Below are 20,452 nucleotides of genomic sequence, written 5' to 3' on the forward strand. Positions count from 1 at the left end.
TGGGCAGGCGGGCAGGTAGGCAGGACGCGGCGGCGGCGGGCGCTCGCTCGCAGGGGCCGGGGACCGGTGCGCCTCGTCTGCGCACTGGGGTGGAAGCTTCTGGGCCACCTTTCCGCCAGGCAGTTATATAGTTTGCCTGATTGCGGTTTCTGTTTCGATTCTCTGCTTCAGGACTTTCCACACGTAATCCGCCGGGCGGGGAGTGTCTGCTCTGGGAGGAGCCACCCTTTGGTCGGTTCCGGTATGCACAGTCCTTCGGTCAAGGGCCCTGTGGGAAAAAGAAAAGGAAAGGGAATTCTCTCTTCCAGCGAGTAAGACAGCAGCGCTCCAGCAATGCCAGCGGGTATTTCGTCTACCTTGCAGGGTTTGGCCTTAAAATTCAGACTTCTTTCCCAGGGCCGTCTCGCATCACCCCTTGTCAGCTAAGATGTGGAGGGGGTGCAAGCGCGTGACTGGGGGCTTCCCAGCCCAGAGGGGAAGAGAAACTGCCGCGGATCCTGATGTCAGCAGCAAGGTGTTAGCCTTGGCTGGTGAATGCAGGCAGCCCCTGGCCGCGCCTGAGTGGTAAGATTACAGGGGACAGGCAGAGAGATGAAGCTAAGAAGACATCTTTTCAGAGATGTGTTAAGCCCTGAACCCCAGGATGAAGTGACCTCTGTACCCTTTCCAGAACAAACCTGCCCTTCTGTGGGTCCCCAAGAAGTAACTCTTTGGGAATTTGTGGGTGGGTATGCAAAAGAGCAAGTAATGATAAGAAATTAACTGTATCGCCTCATGCATAGATAGTAGTATTTATTTGGCTTTGACCAAGGCCTAGTGACGACAGATGCTGAAGGACTTGAACCACCAACTCAGCTTAGGAGGAAGCCAAGACTGAAGGTTTCCCATCTCCCAGTATGTAAGTTCCCCATATTCTTTAATATACAACTTTCCTTTAATAAAACAAAACAAAATCCCCAACAACTTATTTTTGATGTAGCTGCCATTCTTTTCTTGGATTCAATACAGCAAGTTTTGGCTGAAGCAGCTAGGAACTTAATTAGCAACTAATGTACCAACTTGTAGTAAACATCAACATTTGTCTATGTCATGAGGGAAGAGACACCCACACTGAGAAGTGGCAGCTTTGGTTCAGTACAGAAGCCACATAAATGTGAGTCCTTCACGTGGCTACTCATTCAGGTGTTCTGCAACCCTGGATGACTGTGGGTGGTAGTTTATCTGCTTCATAATGAGAACCTCATGGTCCAGAATTATATGGAGGAGGAAGGGGTCATTTAGGCTGTCAAAAAGATATATTTAGGAAAAGGAATCTGCTAGCAATGCATATTCAATGAAGTTTGGATAGGCCAGGGAAGCTTGGTGGAGTTTTGGACTGGATAAGTGAAACACAGAATCTTTGTATTTACCGGAGGCATAGAAAATACCCAATTGAGTACTTTATAGCTGTTGTCTTATATTATTTGCTAATTATATTATGTAGCTAAGCCTTTTTTCTTCCCCAAGGATTGTAAGCTGCTTGAAGAAAGGACACATTTACACAGGACCAGTACAATACTCTACAAATAGTAGGCCCTTGCTGATTTTCCCCCTGAATGGGAATTTTATTTGCCTTGACGCGGCAGCTGGCTTAATGTCAAACACACAGTGAAAGTTGTTGAAGTGAAATAGAACCTTGGCCTTGCAGGTGAGCCTGATTTATGCTATTCTTTGCTGTCTCTTCATAAAATATGACCATATCTTTATTTACTTTATTTACTTTGTAGGTAGAAGATAACCACATTAGACATTTCTACAAAAGTATTCAAATTATCAATTTTAGTTATATGTCTACAAAGATATCTGTTAGGGCTATTAAAGTCCCCCTCACCCCCTCAGGTGCTGGCAGGTTTTATTCAGTATGTTAAAGCAAGAACAAACAAACCAACCAACCAAAAAACATTCTGTCCCCTGTTACTCATCCGTCCGTCCTTTAGTTTCAAACATTGGGGAATAAAAAGGGGTTGCTTATTAAATATGGGGAAATAATGACATCTTCTTAACATCACAGAACTGCTGTCCTGGTGAAAGAGGGTCAAAAGTGGAAGTTTAAATGTTTGGTATTTAGATTATATCATTCATTCATTCATTCAATCGCTTTAAAAATTGTTATTAAGAACCTACTATGTAGGGCTTCCCTGGTGGCACTTAAGAATCCGCCTGCCAATGCAGGAGACATGGGTTCGAGCCCTGGTCTGGGAAGATCCCACATACCGCGGAGCAACTAAGACCATGTGCCACAACTTCTGAGCCTGTGTGCCACAACTAATGAAGCCTGCGCACCTAGAGCCCGTGCTCCACAGCAAGAGAAGCCACCGCAATGAGAAGCCCTCACACTGCAACGAAGAGCAGCCCCTGCTCACCGCAACTAGAGAAAGCCCGCACACAGCAACGAAGACCCAAAGCAGCCAAAAAATAAATTAAGTAAATCTATTTTTTTTAAAAAAAGAACCTACTATCTGACCAGTGTTGCTCTAGGAGCAGTTTATAAAACTAAACAAAGTTCCTACTTTTATGGGTCTGACATTCTAATGGGAGTGGGAAGACAGAAAATAAATAATAACTAGAAAATATACAGTGTGCCAGGTGAGGATAAGTGCTATGAGGACTCTGGTAAGATCTAGCTAATAATGCACATTGCAGTTTCACTGGTTGATTTTCCATATAGATGCCCTCTCCTGACCCTCACCGTTAGTATCACATAATACCCATCAATAAAAATTATCAATACATATTTACTTTCAGGTAAGAGTCACTTTGCTGGATGAAGATTGAGTGATGAGGACTGATTCTGAGGGAAAATAGGAACCTCTTTATTTTTGGGAATCTACCATAGTCTTTTTTTTTTTTTTTTTTTTTCTTTTTTTGCAGTACGCGGGCCTCTCACCGTTGTGGCCTCTCCTGTTGCGGAGCACAGGCACCAGACACGTAGGCTCAGCGGCCATGGCTCACGGGCCCAGCCGCTCCGCGGCACGTGGGATCCTCCTGGACCAGGGCACGAACCCGCGTCCCCTGCATCAGCAGGCGGACTCTCAACCACTGCACCACCAGGGAAGCTCTACCATAGTCTTGATAGAGCCACTGCTGGAGGAAAGAAGTTGAGGAAAAAGAAAGCCAATCTCTCAAAATGTATCCTTTTTCTTCATCTATATTTTTGCACCATGGTTTAGTTTATTTTCGTTTTTGTTTTAATAAGGCTTTCCTCTGCCACATTTCTTAAGATAACTTTTATTAACATCCTCCTTATTGTTTCTAAACATAAGTTTCTGTTTCCTTTCTCCTTTGAGGTAGGAAGTTATACTGAGCTATATCTTTTCCTTTTTTCTAGAGCTGCCTTTTCTTTTTAAACCCAAAAGAAATATTTCAGTCTCCATCAGTTTTAAAAGTCACCTTTTAGCATTTTGTTTTTTAAATTGTAGTTCAGGAAGGTGCTAGATAACTGATTCTTGCTGTTATCCGACTTACCATTTGAGTTTTCTACAGCTAAGAAGTAGTAAAAATCATAACTGCCACTTCTTTGACAAACTAGAACTACAATTTAATGGCAGTAATGCCTTTTCCAAAGAAAAGGACAATGAATTTAATTTGATGAGGAAATGCTTCTAGAATTGTTGCTCTGCTTTTTTCACTTGTTTACTAAATTGTATCAATAAAGAGCTTATTCTGTGTAATTTACAGTTGGATGCCCTTTGACTAGCAGAATAGAGCTGTGATTAATCTTAGAGACTGTGAGCTCAGGATGTCAGGATGCACATCTCAGCACTGCCTCTTGATTGCTGTGTGATCTTAGGAAAATAACCTCAAATTTCTCAGTTGTAAAACGAGAATGAGAATGATACCAGTACTATGTCATAAGGTTGTTGGAAGCACTTAGCACTAGTCCTGGCATGTTATACATGCCCTATACATGACTGCCAGCATTTTTATACAAACGATGAGTACAAGATGTTGCTAGCCCTGAACGAATGTACAGTTGATAGAGGAAATAACTCAGTTATACACATAAACATTACATAATAACTAGCCATCTAACTGATACTTACACAGGATCCCTTTTGCAAGAAACAAAAGCTGATAGGCTGATTTAGCAGAAAAGTTTATTGAAAGGATACCGTTTATATGTCAATGCTACTCTCTCACTTCGTCCCAGCTTACCCTTCCCCCTCCCCGTGTCCTCAGGTCCATTCTTAAATAGGTAGCTAGTGGGAAGCAGCCGCATAGCACAGGGAGATCAGCTGGGTGCTTTGTGACCACCTAGAGGGATGGGATGGGGAGGGTGGCAGGGAGGCACAAGAGGGAGGGGATATGGGGATATATGTATACATATAGCTGATTCACTTTGTTATACAGCAAAAACTAACACACCATTGTAAAGCAAGTATATGCCAATAAAGATGTTAAAAAAAAGGATATTGTTTATATTTCAAAAACATAAATAGTTCCAAAATAGAAAAAAATTCTAAGTTTACTAGATCATGATACCCATTTCTTAATTACTTCCAAAATTTCAGTTATAAACTTTCGGTTTTAAGTGTGCACATGTGAAGCCCTGATCCCTTACTTTTAAGTTTGTATTGTTTATATTGTTTGTAGTTTAGGATATGTCATTATATTTGTACATGTAAAGATTTTCTAAATACATATATATATATTTATATATATATATTTGTACATGTAAAGATTTTCTAAATATATATATTTATTGGGGTTCGTGTTCAAATATTTTAGCTGATAGGGATCAAGAACAAAGTACTTGGGGCTTCCCTGGTGGCACAGTGGTTGAGAATCTGCCTGCCAATGCAGGGGATACGGGTTCGAGCCCTGGTCTGGGAAGATCCCACATGCCGCGGAGCAACTGGGCCCGTGAGCCACAACTACTGAGCCTGCGTGCGCGTCTGGAGCCTGTGCTCCGCAACAAGAGAAGCCGCGATAGTGAGAGGCCTGCGCCCCGCGATGAAGAGCGGCCCCCGCTTGCCACAACTAGAGAAAGCCCTCGCACAGAAACAAAGACCCAACGCAGCAAAAAAAATAAATACATTTATAAAAAATAAAAGAACAAAGTACTTGGAGACTACAGCTCTAGAGAGCTTCCCAAGGGCTAGAGATTTTGTTAAATTTGAAGAGCAGTATTAATAAGAATGAAGGGGGAAGGTGTGGAGGTGAAAGGAGAGAAAGCTCCGGGAGGAAAAGAAATTCAACGTTTAGATCGTAGAAGTAGAATATTCCAAGTTGCTAGCGTTATTATTGCTTTGTGACAAATGTTGGTATATTAAGTTAATACACGGAACTTGAACATATTTCATAGCCTATTGCCAGACATGCTGCCCAGCAGATTTTTTCCAGAATTGGACCCTTTTTAAAAAATTAATTTTTATTGAAAAAATAGTTTATATTCACTGTAGAAATTTCAGGGGGAAAATCACATCATATTGAAGAAGATTATATGAATTACTTATAATCCTATCACCCAGAGATAGGCATTATTAATATTTCAAATGCATTTCCTACCAATATTTAATTGCACAAATATATGTGTAAATGCATGTGTGTGCACATACCTATACACACTCAACATCTGTTCATCGGAGAGTGAGCTGAGGTGACCTCAACTGTGAGGAAGAGATCTCCAAGGAAGAGATCTCCATAGGTAGATTGTATTGACATTCCAAGGGGAGAAAGAATCTGTGAGAGATTCCCTGCAGCAGCGGTGGCCAGGATATAATAAGTTCATTCCTGAGTTGCCTTTGCTGTACTGACTCTTCTTAGTCCCAGGTCTTCCATGAAAGGCTGCCACATGTAATAGGTTTGTGTTGTGGTGCTTTGGTTAATAAAGGAGAGGCAGTGGCCCCATGTGGTGGAGCAGAGCTACACAGAGAGAAAAGTGTATCTGTAGAAAGTGAGACAGGGAGCATGGATTGAGAATTCCATCCAAGAGAGACAATGAGAGCATAAGCCCTCTAGGGATTGTCAGACATCTTAGGAACTGTGCCAGACTTACCATGCTCTACAGGATACGAAGGGCCATCTCAGTAGGCATACTTTCAGCTTCAAGGTAAAGACGATGCCTGAGTAGGTGTGGCCCAGCAACAGGAATTGATTTTTCTCACATAACAAGAAGAGCCAATGATTCATTGAGGTCAGAACTCTGGGATGTGTCCTGTAATTTTCTTGGCTTTTCTCTCTTGGTTGCAAAATGGCTACTACAGCTCTGAACATCATTTCTTCCTACAACTCCAGTTAAAAGTAGGTTGTAGCAGCATGGAACATAGAGTTTCTCCCACTTGCCTTCTCCATAGTGAAGGAAAACAAAAGTGCCCCTGGAGTCTCACAGCAGAATTTTTTTTATATGTCTCATCGGCTAGAACTGGGCTGTGACACCTCCCCTAAAATAAAGTGATACCTGCTCAAAATACTAAAAAATTCTGATTTCTAATAGTAAGGCGCTGTTTGTCACAGGAGCTCAAGGCATTTTATTTGACTATTAAAATACAAAAATAACCCAGAGAAGGCTAGAAAAATTTGTTTTTTAGATGCTTTCCTTACCTGAGCACACACATTGCCCTTGAAGAGCATCCCCAATAGGAAGTACCAAAGCAGCCATTCAATTCTTTGTTGTGGTGGCAAAGTGAGCTAGAAAGTTGTTCTCAAGCCTAGTTGTATATTTGACTCACAGGGAGACATATATACAATTATTTATTGCATCAGAATCTCCACAATTGGAACTTTATTGTCAATTATTTCTCCTTTCAATTCCACCTGTGATTCCACTCTCCAGCCAGAGTTGAGAACTAGAGATGAGGACCTCTGCTAGCCTAGGGCCAACAGAGAGTACAGTGGAGTCTTGTTACTCGCTATAAACTCACCCTGAATTAGCAAATATGGAACGACTTCTCCTGGGGAAGTATTAGGTTCCTGAGAGCCTAATTCACAACATTTTTAAAACCAATCAATGCATAACCTTGATTTGTGTGTGTTTCTATTTAAAGACCCCTTATTTAATATATATTGTTAATTCACTGACATTATACTCAGGGTCAACAACACTGTAACTCACACCTGAATGAAGCTTATCTAACACATATTTCTCTTTGAGGCACATCACAGCCTTCCAGTGCTTGGATACACTAGATAACACTTCAGGACTATGCTTGGGGCCATTTAAAACAGTGAAATCACCAACAAAAAACACAAAAATATAAAAAATTAGCACTAAACATATGATGAAAAGGACACTGGTTTGCAAGGTGAAAACTGAAACAAGTAGTAGAGCATCCCCTTGTTCAACCTCAGCTAGGAAAATTAAATTTTATAATATTTAAAAATATTTAAAATAAAATATTTCCTGATATACACCTAAGAGAATTTAATTTTTCTCCTCCGAATTCCTAATTAGAATGTGTGTATCCGTGTGTTGCATTTGTGTGTCTATATGCATATTTGCGTTGAGGGTATAAAGATTCAACAGCTCTAGGGGAGCTTGCATGGTCCTTCCCACCCCTCAGAAATGGTACACAATTTTAGAACTTAATTAGCACAGAGGGTTTCATTTCATTGACTCTTTCTCCCTCAAATGCAATTAAAAACCTCAAGAGGGACGTATCATACTATGTGGGAGATTTTTAAAATTTTAATGATAGCGTGGTCCAAATTATTTTGTTACTACAAATGATCTCTTTTAAAATACTTTAAGATGAAGAATTTATGATTTTAACAGATGGATGACTGTAAATAAGGCTGCAAGCTTGGACTGTAATCGATGTTTTACACGTCAGAAATATTTTGTTTTTCAGGAATAGACTGCTTATGTGCACATAACTGTGCTGTGTGTTGTTAATTAGGGATTAAGAATAATAGTAACATACAGTATTAGTAGAACATCACAATGAACTGTAGAGAAAACCTGAGCTTCCTCACAAAATGGATTCTAAAAGCTGGCCCAGAATCTCAGGTGAGGCCAAGCACTGCCTGTGGCTTAGTAAGTTCCCTGGACCCTAGATGACCCAGCAGACCCAGAGCAGCACAGGCCAAGTCCTAGACATTCAGGTGTATGCACGCCCTTCCCAGAAAGGCACTTGCCTTGATTCCTTCCTTCCTTAGGCTCCTCTGTAGAGCTGCTGGCTGCTGATGGTGTTGCCTCTGCCGCCACCTTGTGGGGTTTTAACTATCAAATCTTAATTGTGTCAGCACTGGTTTGGCTGGTCTCAAGTAAATAAAACTGTAACTAGGTACAATTATTGATTTTTTTTTTGCCAGATAACAGAAAAGGGATATAATCTACATTTCCCAATGGGAAGATAATTTAGTATAAAGTATTATATCTTATAAAAACAGAGAACAGAAAGAGGACTAATTTATCTGCTAGTAGGGAATTTTCCCATTTTGCAAAGGTGCACTGAGATTCATAGAAGTTGTATTATTCTGCCCAACGTCACACAGCCAATAGATGAACTTGGAGTCAATTATCAATCTCTAAAATATGTATTGCACAGTTCCTTCAAGAGTTAAAATAGACAACAATGACTAGAACCAATTGTTTTAAAATGCAGGTTTTATTGTTATTCCAGTATGATGAGGACAACAGATCAGGAGGCGATTGCCATTGAAAAAACAGTTTGTTAGGGGCGTCCCTGGTGGCGCAGTGGTTGAGAGTCCGCCTGCCGATGCAGGGGACACGGGTTCGTGCCCCGGTCCGGGAAGATCCCACATGCCGCGGAGCGACTGGGCCCGTGAGCCATGACCGCTGAGCCTGCGCGTCCGGAGCCTGTGCTCCGCAACGCGAGAGGCCACAACAGTGAGAGGCGCGCATACCGCAAAACAAAACAAAACAAAAAAACAATTTGTTACAGTTTCCAAGAGGAGGGGGCACGCCAGACCATGCAGGACCACATAGGGAAGCACCAGGGTCAGTCAGGAGGTAGAAGGAGTAAGGGGAAAGCCTGGGGTGGAGCCTTTATTTTGGTTTCCATGGGAATGACCAGGCAAGGCAGGGTAAGCAGGGTTAGAATTGGCTGGTTTGAATAATTTTAGCAGGCTCTGGGGCAGAGAAGCTGTTTCTTCTAGGTGCTTGGTATCTGGCCCCAGGAAGATTAATGCAGAGGACATTGCCTCTTGACAAGTAAGAGCCAGAGAGAGGAGATAGTTCAGAGTTTGGGCTCTGGACTGGCTGGTTTGCGATGAAAGGCACACTCCCTGTTCAGTCTTTTGCTAACTCGAAGAAGTGGTTATTCCTGGGAGGGACAGTCAGTGAGGACCCAGATCCCAGAACATTAAAAATACAGAAAATAAGAAAATGTAGTTAGTGTACCAATTAACATATTCTCTTGAAGTCAGAGAGTGTGTCTGAATGACTGAAATCAGTAAATAAAGGGAAATTGTTCTGTTATAGGTATTAATTTATTATCTGCACGATATGGTTAGCTGATAGTTTTCTACATGAATGTTTCTCAGATATCAATCAGGAGGAAATATCAAAATTGATCTAAATATCAACTATTTTTTTCATTCTTGAATAACTATCATAGGGTCATAAGCTTGAAGATACATGTTTGCTTAGTTAATACTTTAAGGTGGAGACTATAATCATTTAATTTTTCCAATTTATACTGAAAAACCTCTATTTTAGGCACGTGCATTTTCCAATAGAAATCAGTTCTGTTTCCTTCCAAACAGTTTTTTACTTTATGTGTACATGTATTTAAAATACTATACAGAAAGACATTTTGCACAGGAATTTTAATTTTTAAAAATATTTGATCTTTCTTACTCATATACCTAGATATTTGCTATGTCCTCACTCACACCTTTTTGGTACTTTCTCTTGATTTAATTACGTTTTCTGATATCACTAACTTCCATTTTGAAAATTTATGAGCAAACTGCGGCCTAAAGATTCTGTTGCTAGGTTACATCCTCCTTTCTCCTCCCTGCACCACCCCACCTCCTCTTCTGGGCTGGTTGCCACAGTGCTTCTTGTAATGGGTGGCTCAAGTCTGTACTGGAATCATGGTGGCTGAATAAAAACCTGGATTCTCTTTCATTCTCCCTCTCTCATCTCCATAGCCTAGTTGCTCAATCAAGCATTTGGATTTAATTAAAGAGAGATTCACCATTTGATATAATTATTCTATAAATACTAACTTTAGGCAACTTATCTGGATTTTTGCCTTACAGAAAAATTATGTAAGTTGAGTCTCTAACTGAAGAATCATTAAACTTTGGCAGGATTATAAATGTAAGTTACGGGATTTATTTTTGTTCACTGTGTTTGATCTTTTCCACTTGCCTCTAACGATCCACTCTTGCTCCACTCTCCTCTACATTGAACTGTTCCCTGGGAGGCTGACCTTTATGAATTGTGTCCTTGAATTCTCTTTTTTCTGATTGGGATCAGCCAGTGGAAGCATTGAAAGGAAATCGGAGGCAGGAAAGAGAGTGAGGCTGTGGTATTTGCTCCTCAGTTCCCTTCCATCCAGTTCATTGTGCATCCCTCTACTGAAGGTCACGTCAGGTGGCCCACTCCACACAGCTACTACCTCCAGGTTTCAGTGGCTGCTTCCTTGCCTTGCACCCTCAGTCTAAGGGTGGTAACAGATTCTCACTGTTGCTTGCACTGAGATGCTATATCATCCCTCGTTTTTTTTTCTTTTTTTTGCGGTACGCGGGCCTCTCACTGTTGTGGTGTCTCCCGTTGCGGAGCACAGGCTCTGGACGCGCAGGCTCAGCGGCCATGGCTCACGGGCCCAGTCGCTCCGCGGCATGTGGGATCCTCCCGGACCGGGGCACGAACCCATGTCCCCTGCATCGGCAGACAGACTCTCAACCACTGCACCACCAGGGAAGCCCTTTTCATGTGTTTTTGGCAATCTGTATATCTTCTTTGGAGAAATGTCTGTTTAGGTCTTCTGCCCATTTTTGCATTGGGATGTTTGTTTTTTTGATACTGAGCTGCAAAGAGCTGTTTGTATAGTTTGGAGATTAACCCTTTGTCAATTGCTTCATTTGCAAATATTTTCTCCCATTCTGAGGGTTGTCTTTTCATCTTGTTTATAGTTTCCTTTGTTGTGTGAAAGCTTTTAAGTTTCATTAGGTCCCATTTGTTTATTTTTATTTCCATTTCTCTAGGAGGTGGGTCAAAAAGGATCTTGCTGTGATTTATGTCATAGAGTGCTCTGCCTATGTTTTCTTCTAAGAGTTTTATAGTGTATGGCCTTACATTTAGGTCTTTAATCCTTTTTTTTTTTTTTTTTTTTTGCGGTATGCAGGCCTCTCACTGTTGTGGCCTCTCCCGTTGCAGAGAACAGGTTCTGGAGGCGCAGGCTCAGCGGCCATGGCTCACGGGCCCAGCTGCTCCACGGCATGTGGGATCCTCCCGGACCGGGGCATGAACCCGTGTCCCCTGCATCGGCAGGCGGATTCTCAACCACTGCGCCACCAGGGAAGCCCCTTTAATCCATTTTGAGATTATTTTTGTTTGTGGTGTTAGGAAGTGTTCTAACTGCATTATTTTACATGTAGCTGTCCAGTTTTCCCAGCACCACTTATTGAAGAGGCTGTCTTTTCTCCATTGTATACTCTTGCCTCCTGTATCAAAGATAAGGTGACCATATGTGCGTGGGTTTATCTCTGGGCTTTCTATCCTGATCCATTGGTCTATACTTCTGACTTCGTGCCAGTACCATACTGTCTTGATTACTGTAGCTTTGTACTATAGTCTGAAGTCTGGGAGCCTGATTCCTCCAGCTCCATTTTTCTTTCTCAAGGTTGTTTTGGGTATTCAGGGTCTTTTGTGTTTCCATACACATTGTAAAATTTTTTGTTCTGATTCTGTGAAAAATGCCATTTGTGGTTTGATAAGTATTGCATTGAATCTGTAGATGCTTTGGGGTAGTATAATCATTTTCACAATGTTGATTCTTCCAATCCAAGAACATAGTATATCTCTCCATCTGTTTGTATCATCTTTAATTTCTTTCAACAATGTCTTATAGTTTCCTGCATACAGGTCTTTTGTATCCTTAGGTAGGTTTATTCCTATGTATTTTATTCTTTTTGTTGCAATGGTAAATGGGAGTGTTTCCTTAATTTCTCTTTCAGGTTTTTCATCATAGTGTATAGGAATGCAAGAGATTTCTGTGCATTAATTTTGTATCCTGCTACTTTACCAAATTCATTGATTAGCTCTAGTATTTTCTGGTAGCATCTTTAGGATTCTCTATGTATAGTATCATGTCATCTGCAAACAGTGACAGTTTTACTTCTTTTCCAATTTGGATTCCTTTTATTTCCTTTTCATCTCTGATTGCTGTGGCTAAAACTTCCAAAACTATGTTGAATAATAGTGGTGAGAGTGGGCAACCTTGTCTTTTTCCTGATCTTAGAGGAAATGCTTTCAGTTTTTCACCATTGAGAATGATGCTGGCTGTGGGTTTGTCATATATGGACTTTATTATGTTGGGGTAAGTTCCCTCTATGCCTACTTTCTGGAGAGTTTTTAATCATAAATGGGTGTTGAATTTTCTCAAAAGCTTTTTCTGCATCTATTGAGATTATCATATGGTTTTTATCCTTCAATTTGTTAATATGGTGTATCACATTGATTGATTTGCATATATTGAAGAATTCTTGCATTCCTGGGGTAAACCCCACTTGATCATGGTGTATAATCCTTTTAATGTGCTATTAGATTCTGTTTGCTAGTATTTTGTTGAGGATTTTTGCATCTATGTTCATCAGAGATATTGGCCTATAGTTTTCTTTTTTTGTGACATCTTTGTCTGGTTTTGGTATCAGGGTGATTGTGGCCTCATAGAATGAGTTTGGGAGTGTTCCTCCCTCTGCTATACTTTGGAAGAGTTTGAGAAGGATAGGTGTCAGCTCTTCTCTAAATGTTTGATAGAGTTTGCCTGTGAAGCCATCTGGCACTGGGCTTTTATTTGTTGGAAGATTTTTAATCACAGTTTCAATTTCAGCTCTTGTGATTGGTCTGTTCATATTTTCTATTTCTTCCTGGTTCAGTCTCAGAAAGTTGTGATTTTCTAAGAATTTGTCCATTTCTTCCAGGTTGTCCATTTTATTGGCATATAGTTGCTTGTAGTAATCTCTTATGATCCTTTGTATTTCTGCAGTGTCAGTTTTTACTTCTCCTTTTTCATTTCTAATTCTTTTGATTTGAGTCATCTCCCTTTTTTTCTTGATGAGTCTGGCTAATGGTTTATCAATTTTGTTTATCTTCTCAAAGAACCAGCTTTTAGGTTTATTGATCTTTGCTATTGTTTCCTCGCTTCTTTTTCATTTATTTCTGATCTTATCTTTATGATTTCTTTCCTTCTGCTAACTTTGCAGGGGTTTTTTGTTCTTCTTTCTCTAATTGCTTTAGGTGTAAGGTTAGGTTGTTTATTTGAGATGTTTCTTGAGGTAGGATTGTATTGCTATAAACTTTCCTCTTAGAAGTGCTTTTGCTGCATCCCATAAGTTTTGAGTCATCGTGTTTTCATTGTCATTTGTTTCTAGGTATTTTTTTATTTCCTCTTTGATTTCTTCAGTGATCTCTTGGTTATTTAGTAGCATATTGTTTAGCCTTCATATGTTTGTATTTTTTAGTTTTTTTCCCTGTAATTGATGTCTAGTTTCATAGCGTTGTGGTCAGAAAAGATACTTTATATGATTTCAATTTTCTTAAATTTACCAAAGCTTGATTTGTGACCCAAGATATAGCCTATCTTGAAGAATGTTCCATGAGCACTTGAGAAGAAAGTGTATTCTGTTGTTTTTGGGTGAAAATGTCCTATAAATATCAATTCAGTCCATCTTGTTTAACATGTCATTTAAAGGTTGTGTTTCCTTATTTATTTTCATTTTGGATGATCTGTCCCTTGGTGAAAGTGGGGTGTTAAAGGCCCCTACTATGATTGTGTTACTGTTGATTTCTCCTTTTATGGCTTTTAGCATTTGCCTTATGTATTGAGGTGCTCCTATGTTGGGTGCATAAATATTTACAATTGTTATATCTTCTTTTTGGATTGATCCCTTGATCATTATGTAGTGTCCTTCTTTGTCTCTTATAACAGTCTTTATCTTAAAATCTATTTTGTCTGATACGAGAATTGCTACTCCAGCTTTCTTCTGATTTCCATTTGCATGGAATATCCTTTTCCAACCCCTCATTTTCAGTCTGTATTTGTCCCTAGGTCTGACGTGGGTCTCTTGTAGACAGCATATGTACCAGTCTTGTTTTTGTATCCATTCAACCAGTCCATGTCTTTTGGTTGGAGCATTTAATCCATTTACATTTAAGGTAATTATCGATATGTATGTTCCTATTACCATGTTCTTACTTGGTTTGTGTTTGTGTTTGTAGGTGTTTCCCTTGTCTTGCGTTTCCTGCCTAGAGAAGATCCCTTAGCATTTGTTTTAAAGCTGGTTTGGTGGTGCTGAATTCTCTTAACTTTTGCTTATCTGTAAACGTTTTAATTTCTCCATCGAATCTGAATGAGATCCTTGCTAGGTAGAGTAATCTTGGGTGTAGGTTTTTCCATTCCATCACTTTAAATATGTCCTTCCATGTCCTTCTGGCTTGCAGAGTTTCTGCTGAAAAAGCAGTTGTTAACCTTATGGGGATTCCCTTGTATGTTATTTGTTGCTTTTTCCTTGCTGCTTTTAATATTTTTTCTTTGTATTCAATTTTTGATAGTTTGATTAATACGTGTCTAAGTGTGTTTGACTTTGGGTTTATTCTGTATGGTACTCTCCGTGCTTCCTGGACGTGTTCACTATTTTACTTCCCATATTAGGGAAGTTTTTGACTATAATGTCCTCAAATATTTTCTCAGACCCTTTCCTTTTTTCTTCTCCTTCTGGGACCCCTATAATTTGATTGTTGCTGCATTTAATGTTTTCCCAGAGGTCTCTGAGACTGTCCTCAGTGCTTTTCATTCTTTTTTCTTTATTCTGCTCTGCAGTAGTTATTTCCACTATTTTATCTTCCAGGTCACTTATCCGTTCTTCTACCTCAGTTATTCTGCTATTGATTCCTTCTCGAGTATTTTTAATTTCAGCAATTGTGTTGTTCATAACTGCTTGTGTGCTCTTTAGTTCTTCTAGATCCTTGTTAAATGTTTCTTGTATTTTCTCCATTCTGTTTCCAATATTTTGGATTTGATAGTAAAATGATTTACTATCATTTCTCTGAATTCTTTTTCAGGTAGGTTGCCTATCTCATCTACATTTATTTGATCTTGTAAGCTTTTACCTTGCTCCATCATCTGTAACATTTTTTTTTGTCTTTTTTTTTTTTTTTTTTTTTTTTTTATGGGTGGTGCTGTACTCCTGTCTTATTGGTTGTTTGACCTGAGATGTCCAGCACTGGAATTTGCAGGCAGTTGGATAGAGCTGGGTCTTGGTGCTGAGATGAGGACCTCTTGGAGGCCTCACTCTGATTGATATTCCCTGGGGTCTGAGGTTCTCTGTTAGTCCAGCGGTTTGGACTTGGAGCTCCCAGCACAGGAGCTTGGGCCCGACCTCCAGACCAGGAACCAAGATCCCACAAGCTTCATGGCACAGTGAAAAAAAAAAAAAAAAAGGAAGAAAGAAAGAAAGAAAAAATGGAGGAGTACAATATCAAAGAATAAAAAACAAAATAAAATTAGAAAGATAAAAAATATATTAGGAAAAATAAAAGTATAATTGAAAGGACTGCCACAAGGAAAAATGTTGGGGGGGGGAACGGGGCAACAAGCCAAAAGGAGAGATCACTAACAAAGTATAAAGAATAAAGTATAAAGTATAAAGAATAAAAAGAATAAAATAAAATTAGAAAAATAAAGGATTTATTAGGAAAAATAAAAATATAAAAGAATCAACAACAATGAATCAACAAGGTAAAACAGAGCCCCAATCTAAAAGAGGAAAAAGTAAAGGAAAAAAATATAAAGAAAAAGCCTTGGCAATGGGGGCGGAGTTTAGCCGGGGGTAGGGGGGGTGGGGGTGGGGGTGGGGTGGGGTGGGGTGGAACTCAGGCAGGGGTGGGGTTTAGGCTGGGGTGGGACCTTCGCGGGTGGGGAGTTGACGTTTGAGCATGGGGCGGGGCCTCTGCTAGGACCTGCTGAAGAAGGTAGAGGCAGCCCATTGAAATGAGGGCCTCCAGAGGGTGGAGTTCTGGAGTTTGCAGGTAGGGCCCTGAGTGAGGGTGTGTGGGTGGGGTGTAAGCCCAGCTCATTGGAGGGGGTCTCCGAGTGTAGAGGTGGGGCCCTGGGTGGGGGTGTAGGGGCGGGGCTTGGGTTCTGCACAGCAGGAGGGAGGCTCCGAGGGCAGAGGATTAGGCCCGGGAGCCCAACAGGCTTCCCCATGCCTGAGTGGACAGGGAAAGCACTGGCCCCGTTCCCTTCTGTTCCTTTACGACCTGACGTACCGTCTCCCCCGTCGCTGCAGGACCCCTAACTGTGGGTGGGTCCCACTGGATGTAGGAACTTCTCCCCTCCCCCAGCTTCCCCTCAGGGGTCCCGGAGGTCCTATCTTTACTTTTGCTCCCCCTTCCCTCCCTCAGGACCTGCACAGCTGGAGGGAGCCTAGGTGGGCAGAGGATCAGGCCCTAGATCTCAACAGGTTCCTGGGGGTCCGAGTGGGCAGGGGAAACCTGGCCACGCTCCCTTTTGATCCTCTGCCCTCCCAGTGGTTCCCCAATTTCCCCCTTCGGGCGTGGGATCCCTTCCCCTCCCCCAGCTACCCCTCAGGGGCGCCTGTCCCGTCCCGCCTCCACTTCTCCTCCCCCTTCACTCCCCCCATGCTCCACGTCCTACCCGGTCGCTGTGGGTTCCTCCCATCCCCTTAGGTGTCCGTGGTCCCCCACCGGTGCCTGGTAGGTGCTCTAGTTGTGAGGAGACATGAATTCCACATCCTCCTAATATGCCATCTTGATTCTGCCCCTAAAATTGTTTTTTATACATTACATTTTCATAAGATGATATTGTTCATACAATGCTCACTGAATCATGGAGCAAATTTTCATTACTATTACCGTTGGGCTGCACTAAGCAGCCCTGCAAGCCCTGTACTTAACCAGTTTCAAGACGGAAGAAAGAGCCCGGAGTCAGCAACAGAGACATCAGTGGTTTATTGGATGGGGGAGCTTAGACATCTGAAGCAAGGTCCTGGAGCGACACCCCTCCATGTGTGGGGGACAGTGGGAGGACATGGGGCAGTCTTTGCTCCGGGGACAGTGGGTTACCAATTATAGGGGGAATTGACATCAGGTTGGCTCATTGGTTACCAGGAAAACCAGCAGAGGAGCACGCCTCTCACTGCCCCTTTGATAAGCTATCACTGTGGCTAAAGTAACAGCGATTAGCTAAGGCCTGGGCCAAGTATGTGGGGAGGTTAGTCAGGTGAGTAGGGTGTAGGTGAAGCAGGCCTGGTCAAGCAGGGGATTTACAGAGACCAAGAGAACAGCCATCTTGGGTGCCCTGATCATACAGTTACTTTAAAAAAATACTCTTTATTGACTTATTGTAAGTTCCTATACTAGAAAATTTATAATATGAAATACTAGGTTTAGAGACAGAGATACAGCAGACTATAGTGTAGAAAATCCTTTCTGTATCTCACATGATAGTGTATGGGAGGTAAAATCAATTTCCCTTTACCCTTCTGAGTTCTTGGCTGAGATCTCTATGACAAAAAAAAGAAGAACAAGAGAAAAAAAAGCCCAGAGGTTTATTAACACGAATCCTCATATATGCATAGGAGATACCCAGAGAAAAATGAATAATTCTCAGAGGTGTCTTAGAACTTCAGCTTAAATACCATCTTCAGCTAAAGAGAAAAGAAGGGTGTGGGGAAACTAGCTACGGGGAGGTTACCAGGAAAAGAAAGATAAACAAATATAAGATTTGTTATGCAGATTTAAGTCCCTGCCTTCTTTATTGATAAGGGACTAAACTTGTCTCAGAGTATTTATTTCTGTCCTTGGTAGAGAGGGGAAGAGGGACCCTTTGATCCTGTTGTTAGGCAATTGGCGAGTAGAGAGCTTTTCTTGTATCTGTTTCTTCTCAGTTGCCTTCAGTTTAAAATAATCCTTATGCCAAAGTGGCATATTTTGGGGTGGCATATTCTGCTACCCTTCAGTAGGAACTTCCCTGCGTAGTTCTTTCTCTAAGAAAGAGACACATTGCCTAGAACTTCAAAGGATCAGATATTTTATCCTACTTGCAAGCTAACAAGTAGCCTGCCACAATTTCATAGAAGTTGACAGAAGGCATGAGATTCCTCTGTCAGAGACAAAGAACTTTGTTACTTACAGCACAGGCAGCATGAGCTTCAGGTTCTCATGCATTCCTTTTGCTCCCAAGTTCCACTGAGTGAAATGGAGCTCCTAGGTGGGTGATGCAGAAGCAGTGGGTTTGAATCAGCATGAAGGAACTCTAAGCTTAGGAAAGTCCTGCTAGCAAACCTAAGCAAACTTTGCCCTGGAAGGAGAAATTAGCTTTGCTATCTTGCAGCAAATCTTCTCTCTGCCCTTGAGGAAAATACAATCCCTATCTTGAAACCACATGTGTAGAAATGCAAGGAACCCATGGAGTTTTGAAAAAAATGCAATGCATCGGTAAGGCTAGTATGATGAAAAGAAGAGTCACAAAAATTCTGACCAGAGATTTAGGCTAAGATTGTAAATGTAAAACACTTGATCCTCTCTGAGTATTTCTTTGAATACGCAGTTAATCAATTAGAATAAAACTTCGCAATGATTTGTTTTGCTTTGTAATGCTTTATCACTTGATGCTTTAATGAGTTAAATGTTCTTTCCTCTTATCAAATAGGTTTTACCATCCCCCTTTATTTATTTATGCCAATAATTTAACCTCACTGGCTAAAGTATTTCTTATTGTGTTAGGGGAACCAATGCACATTTTGTCAAGAGTGGCTTGTACCTTAGCAATCTTCCTTTCTATCTCTTCCTGAGAAAATTAGGTTTCACAAAGTTCAACAGGTTCCTCCTCTGTAATGTAACTGACCAACAGTTACTCAGCTTTGCAAGGTTGATTTCCTCTGCTAATAGATGACACTTTCTTCCACATCCTTATTTTTAAGAAACATTTTAGTGGTTGTCTTATTCTTCAGAGATAACTCAAAATAATATCATTATGGTCTTTTTGTTTGTTTTTAAACTAAGTCTACAGCTGTCTGGTCACTGTGTGTGTCCTGTCCTTTTCAAGCTGGAGCTACAAAATTCATTTGAGCTCCAGAGAAAAGCAGAACTGTCAATGACTATTACTTAATAAATCAAAGTAATTGAGCATTTAACTTTGCACCTAGTGATTAAAAACCAAGCTGTTCCTCGGTGGATATTGTAAGGCCAACTGGCCCGAGGCAGGGGAACACAATCAGATTCACAGGTTGCATCAGACCGAAATTCTCCGGACCACCCAGTTTCAGAAACTGCCCTGGAGACATTCCGGACCACCCAGTTCCAGGAACTGACCTGGGGACTTTGAACCCAGCCCAGCCTTCCCGCCTTTCGAGGGGCGGGACTAACGGTCCCCCAGGATACCCAAAAAGACCACCAAATAAGGAATACCCTGCGCCCTCCCAGATTCACCACACCCCTTTCCCTTCTTCCCCTATAAAATCTTGCCCAACCCTCGCCCGGGTGCGACTTCTCTGGCCCCTTTCTCTAGGACCGGTGAAGCTCGCCCGCGAGCGCTCCCTAATAAAGCTCACTTGAAGCTTTCCTCTGTTTCGCGGTGCCGTTTGTTAAGATCCGACCTTACAGATATAATTAGGAGGCACAACTTAAAGAGTTTGCCCAAATGTTGAATCATTTGTCGGGTTGTCAGATAATATATAGGATGCCTTGTATATTATCAGCATGTAAACAGCGAATAATTTTTTTGGTGTAAGTGTATGATCCATGCAATGTTTGGGACATACTCATATTTTTAAAATTTCATTTTTTTTTTTTAGAATAAAATTTAACTAGGGCTTCCCTGGTGGCGCAGTGGTTGAGAGTCCGCCTGCCGATGCAGGGGACACGGGTTCGTGCCCCGATCCGGGAGGGTCCCACATGCCGCGGAGTTTCTGGGTGCGTGAGCCATGGCCGCTGGGCCTGCGCGTCCGGAGCCTGTGCTCCGCGGCGGGAGAGGCCACAGCAGTGAGAGGCCCGCGTACGGCAAAAAAAAAAAAAAAAAAAAAAAAAAAATTTAACTGGACATCCTGTATTTTTATTTGCTAAATCTGGCAACTTCTGGTCACCATTTATCTAACAAACTATAATAACCTTTTGGTAAAACTTGGTGTCAAGAGAGTTTTAGCTCAGAAGCATTACCTTTGGAGTAGAGGTCAAGGTTTCATAGTTTTGATGATGTGACATCAACGCTACGGAAAAATAGATGTAAGTAACTCTTCAAGTTTTGAAATTCATAGA

The sequence above is a fragment of the Phocoena phocoena genome, chromosome 7, assembly GCF_963924675.1.
Source record: "Phocoena phocoena chromosome 7, mPhoPho1.1, whole genome shotgun sequence".
Classification (NCBI taxonomy): domain Eukaryota; kingdom Metazoa; phylum Chordata; class Mammalia; order Artiodactyla; family Phocoenidae; genus Phocoena; species Phocoena phocoena.